Source organism: Microtus oregoni, unplaced genomic scaffold (genome assembly GCF_018167655.1).
Source record: "Microtus oregoni isolate MIOR12 unplaced genomic scaffold, Mior012 000052F_ref0000163, whole genome shotgun sequence".
In the NCBI taxonomy this organism is placed as follows: Eukaryota; Metazoa; Chordata; class Mammalia; order Rodentia; family Cricetidae; genus Microtus; species Microtus oregoni.
In genome coordinates, this window is record NW_024543828.1 from 14,821,099 (window position 1) to 14,828,010 (window position 6,912).

Genomic DNA, 6,912 nt, shown 5'->3' on the forward strand with positions numbered 1-6,912 from the left:
GAAGAACCACCTACACTCTCTGTCTCTTAGTTTGGATAAGAGTTTGTCTATCTTATTGATTTTCTCAAAGAACCAACTCTTTGTTTCATTGATTCTTTGTATTTTTTCTTTGTTTCCATTATATTGATCACACTTTTTGGAAAGATGTAGAGATGGCTGAAGAGATGACTTAACCATTAAAGGATAAGCTCACAACCAAAATATAATTATTTTTTATTCTCATTTTTTACTATACAGTTGTCATACCTCTTTTAGTAACTAATTGATTGATGTGTGTGTGTGTGTGTGTGTGTGTGTGTGTGTGTGTGGTGTGATTATATGATGTAAGGAGGGCACATATTCCCCAGCATGCATGTGAATGTAAAGGAACAATTTTGTAGAGTTGGTTTTCTCCTACCCTTTCATGTTTTCCAGCAATCAGATTTGTGTTGACAGGCCTTCCTTGCAGATCTTTTGTCAGTTTTATCTCTATTTATCCCTAAGTACCTTTAGGTGGTTTCGAACCCTGTTATGTTATAAATGACACTGATTTGTAAAGGTAAATTTATGTCTGCTCATTGCTAATATATAAAAGTATAACTGATATTTGTGCATTGATTTTATAACCCACAAACTTAATAAAGTCACATAATAGGTCTAGAAGCTTCTTAATAGATTCCTTCAGATATTCATGTTATTATACACTATCATTCAGATATTCATGTTATTATACACTATCATTCCACTTACTGCTTTCAAGTGTGAGCTATTTCCTTCTCTTGCTGAATTCCACTGGATAGAGCATTTCATATAATGCTAAATGGACGTGGTTAAGTCTGGACATGCCATTTACTTCAGATAATAAAGGCTGTTTTTGTCCATGTTGTACAGTTAACGATAGAAAACTGCAGTCATTTTTTTGGGGGGGGGTTTCGAGACAGGGTTTCTCTGTGGTTTTGGAGCCTGTCCTGGAACTAGCTCTTGTAGACCAGGCTGGTCTCGAACTCACAGAGATCCGCCTGCCTCTGCCTCCCAAGTGCTGAGATTAAAGGTGTGCGCCACCACTGCCCGGCAAAACTGAAGTCTTGACAATCTAATAATAGCAAAGAGAAATGTATTGCCCACATAGATTTGGAGACTGGAAATTGGAATTTCAAGAGATTGATGTTTAACAGGGGCCTTCTCACTAAATTATCTTGTAGTGAAAGTTTTTTTTATTTATTAGATTTTTTTAAAAAAATACCAATCCAAATTCCTACTCCATCCCTTCCTCCCATTCCCTCCACACACTCTCCCACCTCACCCCCATCAAATCCTAAAAGAGGGTAAGGCACTTTGCCTTGTAGAAGGTCCAAGGCCCTTCCTACTACATCTAGGCTGAGCAAGGTATCCATCCAAAGAGAATAGATCCCAAAAAAAACAATATAAGCAGTAGAGATAAATCTTGGTGCTACTGCCAGTGGCCCCTCAGTTTGCCCCAGCCATACAACTGTCAACCACACTCAGGGGGCCTAGTTTGGTCCTATGCTTGTTCCTTCCCAGTCTGGCTGGAGTTGGCCAGCTCCCATTAGCTCAGGCAGTCTGTTTCAGTGGGTGAACTCATCATGGTCTTGACCTCTTTGCTCATATTCTCATTCTTCCCACTCTTCAGCTGGACCTTGGGAGCTCAGTCCAGTGCTCTGATGTGGGTCTCTGCCTCTGTTTCCATCTGTTGTTGGATGAGGGTTCCATGGTGATATTTAAGATTATCATCAGTCTGACTGCAGGGCAAGGCCATTTCGGGCACCCTCTCTTCTAGGGTCTTAGGGTCTTAGCTGGGGTCATCCTATTAGATTCCTGGGAATTTTTCCAAAGCTAGGTTTCTTGCTAACACCATAATGGCTCCGTCAATCAAAATATCTCTTTCCTTGCTCTCATATCTCTCCTTCCTCCATCTTGACTATCCCATTCCCTCAAGTTCTTCTCAGCCTTCCCCTTCTCCCCTCCTCTTCCCCTTCTGCTCTTCCTTCTACCCCTCGCCCCCATGCTCCCAATTTTGTAAGGCGATCTTGTCTGTTTTCAATTTCCAGGTGGGTCTACATATGTTTTTCTTTGGGTTCACCTTATTACTTAGCTTCTCTAGGATCAAGAACTATAGTGAAAGAACTGTAGTGAATGTTTAATGGTAATAAGAGCATAAAAAATCAAATTTGCCTCCTTAAAGCTCTTTCTTTTACTTCCCTTAATCTATTTATCAAGTTAGTGCCATTATGACTTAGAAAATTTGCCCTTACCTCCAAATAATTTCGCATTTGGGGTTAAGTTATCAACACATGATTTTGGAGAGTACATTCAAACTATAGTAGAGGAAAAATAATCACCATTAAATATGATGCTATCGGGCTGGAGAGATGGTTCAATAGTTAAGAGCACTGGCTGCTCTTCCAGAGGACCCGGGTTCAATTCCCAGCACCCACATGGCAGCTCACAACTGCTTGTAGCTTCAGCTCCCTGGAAGCTGACACCTTTACAACAAAGCACATAAAATAAAGTTAAATAAATTATAAAATAAATAAATATGATGCTATCTATACATTTTTCATAGCTAACGTTTATCTATTAAAAAATAGACTCCACAACTATGTTCATAGCAGCATTGTTTGTCATAGCCAGAACCTTGAAACAACCTAAATGTCCCTCGACTGAAGAATGGATAAGGAAAATGTGGTATATTTACACAATGGAATACTACACAGCAGAAAAAAATGACATCTTGAATTTTGCAGGAAAATGGATGGAGCTAGAAAACATTATTTTGAGTGAGGTAACCTGGACACAGAAAGACAATTACCACATGTACTCACTCATAGGTGGGTTTTTAAACATAAGGCAAAGAAAACCAGCCTACAAACCACAATCCCAGAGAACTTAGACAACAATGTGGACACTAAGAGAGACTTATATAGATCTAATCTACATGGGAAGTAGAGAAAGACAAGATCTCCTGAGTAAATTGGGAGCATGGGGACCTTGGGGGATGGTTGAAGGGGGAGGGGAGAGGCAAGGAGGGAGCAGAGAAAAATGTAGAGCTCAATAAAAATCAATAAAAAATGGAAAAACACAGACTTCATCTTGGGTTGTGATGGCCCACACCTTTAATCCAGCATTCTGGAGGCAGAGGAAGGTGGGCATCTGAGTTCAAGGCCAGCCTGCTTCATCCTACCACAAGGACACTTGCTAAACCATGTTCATTGTCATTCTATCCATAATAGCCAGAAACTGGAAACAAACTAGATATCCCATAACAGAGGAATGAATAAAGAAAATATGGTACATTTATACAATGAAATATTACTCATATGTTAAAAGAAAATCATAACATGAAATTTGCAGGCTAATAGTTATAACTAGAATAAAAACATTTGGAGTGAGGCTACCCAGACCCAGAAAGATAAATATGGTATGCATTTGCTTATATGTGGTTATTAGCCATTAAATAAATTATAACTAAGCTACAAACCATAGTCCCAGAGAAATCAGGTATAGAACAGGGACTAGTGAGGGCAAATGAATCTCTGTGGAAGGGGAAAATATAATAGGTTTTATGACTGGACTAGGGACAAGGAGGATGGGAATGAGCATTAGGTAGCGAGAGAAAGGAGAGACAGGGTTGAGGGAGGAGATACAAGGAGAGACAGCTAGAATTAAGGTGCATTGGAGGGATGGCATGGAAACCCAGTGCAGTGGAAATGTCCTAAAATATATGAAGGCAATCCTAATCAATCCTGTCTCCAAATAATGAGAGAGAGAGAGAGAGAGAGAGAGAGAGAGAGAGAGAGAGAGACTCCCAACTGGCCATATCTTGTCACAAATCAAAATCAAAGCTTAGAGTCTGGGTTACATCCAATTGAGGTGTTGGCCCAAGGGGGTCCCATGGAAATCCCCAAACACCCCAGGCTGTTGATAAGATGATAGGTTGTTCTCTTCCAATGGGCAAGTCCCCAATGCTAAAGACAACACACTCACACACACTCCTTGAACATAGAGAGGTTGGGCTTGTGCCTGCATAGAAACTTCACCTCTATGTTCTAGTGTCTTTGGTTTGGGAAGAAGTAGGTTACCAAAGGAGAAATGTAAACAACCCAGCCATAAAACCTTTGATCTCCACATTGTCCTGCCTAAAAAATATGCTAGGGCAATAGTGGCACAAAGTTTGTGGGAGTCGTCAACCAATGTCTGATTTGACTAAAGGCCAGTTAGTCCACCAGATATAACCCATATCTGAGGTAACCAAGAACCAGAAACTAGATAACCCAAAGATATAGGATAAAACCAAATATTACTGGTCTAAAAAAAAATTAACAATAAAATTGCTCTTAATGATAGTCTGCTATATTCACAGATCAGTATCTTGCTCAGCCATCATAAAGAGAAGCTTCCAGTTGCAGCAGATGGGAAAAAATACAGAGACCCACAGGCAGACACTGGGCAGATAGAGAGAGACCTTGGAACACATAGCTCTAAATGGGATGTCGCCATCAAATCCCTCTCCTCAAAGCTCAGGGAACCCCGTGAGGAGGTAGTGAAAAGAATATAAGAGCCAAAGGTGATGGAGGACACCAGGGGAACAAGACCCTCTAAATAAACCGAGTAAAGCTCATATGAACTCATATACACTGAAGCCACAAGCACACATGGGTCTGCATGACTGCAACAGGTCCTCTGCCTATATACTATAGCTTTCAGTTTAGTGCTTTACTGAGATTCCTGAGTGTGTGAATCAGTGGGTCTCTGTTCCTTGAGCTTTCTTTTGAGCTTTTTTTTCCTTCTTTTGGGTTTGTTTTGTCCAACTTTGATGTGATGGTTTTTGCTTTATTTTATTATATTTTATTTTGTTATGTTTTATCATTATCTCTCAGAAGCCTGTTTTTTCTTTTTTGGTTTTTGGTTTGTTTGTTTGTTTGTTTTCAAGACAGGGTTTCTCTGCAGCTTTGGAGCCTGTCCTGGAACTAGCTCTTGTAGAAACAGAAACAGAGTGTATCTGGATGGAAGGGGAGGTGGGGAGGAACTGGAATTAATAGAGAGGGGAAAACTGTAGTCGGAATATATTTTATGAGAAAAGAATCTATTATTCAGAGCTCAGAGTGAGAATAGAGTGGACTGTCTGGTTCCCACACACATCTCCTCCCTCTTTGCCTCGCTCTCGTGGCCTGAACACCCCATCCATCATCCTGCCAGACACCACTCGGAAAGCCTTCCACCATGGCCAACTCAACAAGTTCCCACCTGAACAAAGGCATCAAGTAAATGTATATGTCCCTTCCCCAGGGTGAGAAAATCCAGTCCATGTATATCTGGGTTGATGTACCGGAGAAGGACTGCGCCGCGAGATCTGCACCCTGGACTGTGAGCCCAAGTGTGTAAGAGTTACCTGAGTGGAATTTTGATGGATCTAGTACCTTTCAGTCTGAGGGCTCCAGCAGTGACATGTATCTTAGTCTCGTCTCCAAGTTTAGGGAGCACTTCCTCAAAGAGCCCAAGTTGGTATTTGGTGAAGTTTTCAAGTATAACTGGAAGCCTGTAGAGACCGATTTAAGGCATACTTGTGAACGGGTAATGGACATGGTAAACCACCAGCACCCATGATTTGAAGTGGAACAGTAATATACTCTCATGGGAACAGATGGACACCTTTTCGGTTGGCTTTCCAATGGCTTTCCTGAGCCCCCAGGTTCATATTACTGTGGTGTGGAAGCAGACAAAGCTAATGGCAGGGATATTGTGAAGGTTCACTACAGGGTTTGTTTGTATGCTGGAGTCAAGTTTACAGAAACAAATGCTGAGGTCTTGTCAGCCCAGTGGGAATTCCAAACAGGAATCTGTGAAAGAATCAACGTGGGAGATCATCTCTAAGTGGCCTGTATCATTTCGCACGGTGTATGTGAAGACTCTGGGGTAATAGCAACCTTTGATCCCAACTCATTCCTGGGAACCAGAATGGTGCAAGGTGCCATACCAACTTCTGCACCAAGGCCATTCGGGAGGAGAATGGTCTGAAGTACATTGAAGAGGCCATTGTAAAACTAAGCAAGTGTAACTAGTACCATATTCAGGCCTATGATCCCAAGAGGAGGCCTGGACCATGCCTAGCATCTGACTGGAATCCTTGAAATCTTCAACCTCAATGACTTTTCTGCTGGTGTTGCCAACAGCCGTGCCAGCATCTGCATTCCCCAGACTGTCGCCAGGAGAAGAAGGGTTACTTTGAAGACCATTGTCCTTTTGCCAATTGTGACCCCCCCTTTGCAGTGACAGAAGCCATTGTCCACACTTGCCTTCTCAATGAGACTGGCAAGGAGCCCTTCCAATACACACACAAAAAAAACTAAGTACACTAGAGGTCCTTCTGTCTATGTATTGGTTAATAAATAAAAAACTGCTTGGCCTATAGCATGGGAAGGGGAAGGCAGGGTTAGAGAGAAGCCATGGAGCCGCCAGAGACAGCCTCTGGGAACTTTGCCAGTAAGCCATTGCCATGTGGCGATACACAGCTTAATAGAAATGGGTTAAATTAATATTTAGAGTTAGCCAATAAGAAGCTAGAGCTAATGGGCCAAGCAGTGATTTAATTAATACAGTTTCTGTGTGATTATTTTGGGACTAAGTAAGCTAGCTGGGTGGCCAGGAACTCAAAAGCAGTGGCTTACTCCCTTCAACAGACTAGAATTTTAGTGATCTTGAGCCCTTCCTAATCATCCCGTTCCAACTCATTCCTGTCCCAGTTGTCCCCATTGTAACTTAAAGGATGGAATGTCGAGGCCTTTTTTTGCTCAAAAAAAATCTATTCTTAATAAAAGAAACAATAAAATAAATAAATCAAAATGAAATAAATAATTAGTATTTAAAATAGAAACAATATAAAATGGTATATGTATTCATATCATACCTTCTGTG

At 41.2% G+C, this 6,912-nt stretch overlaps 1 pseudogene; it reads left to right on the forward strand.

Moving 5' to 3' along the window:
- The first annotated feature begins 5,220 nt into the window (after positions 1-5,220).
- Positions 5,221-6,347, forward strand: LOC121437509 (annotated as a pseudogene).
- Positions 6,348-6,912: the final 565 nt, after the last annotated feature.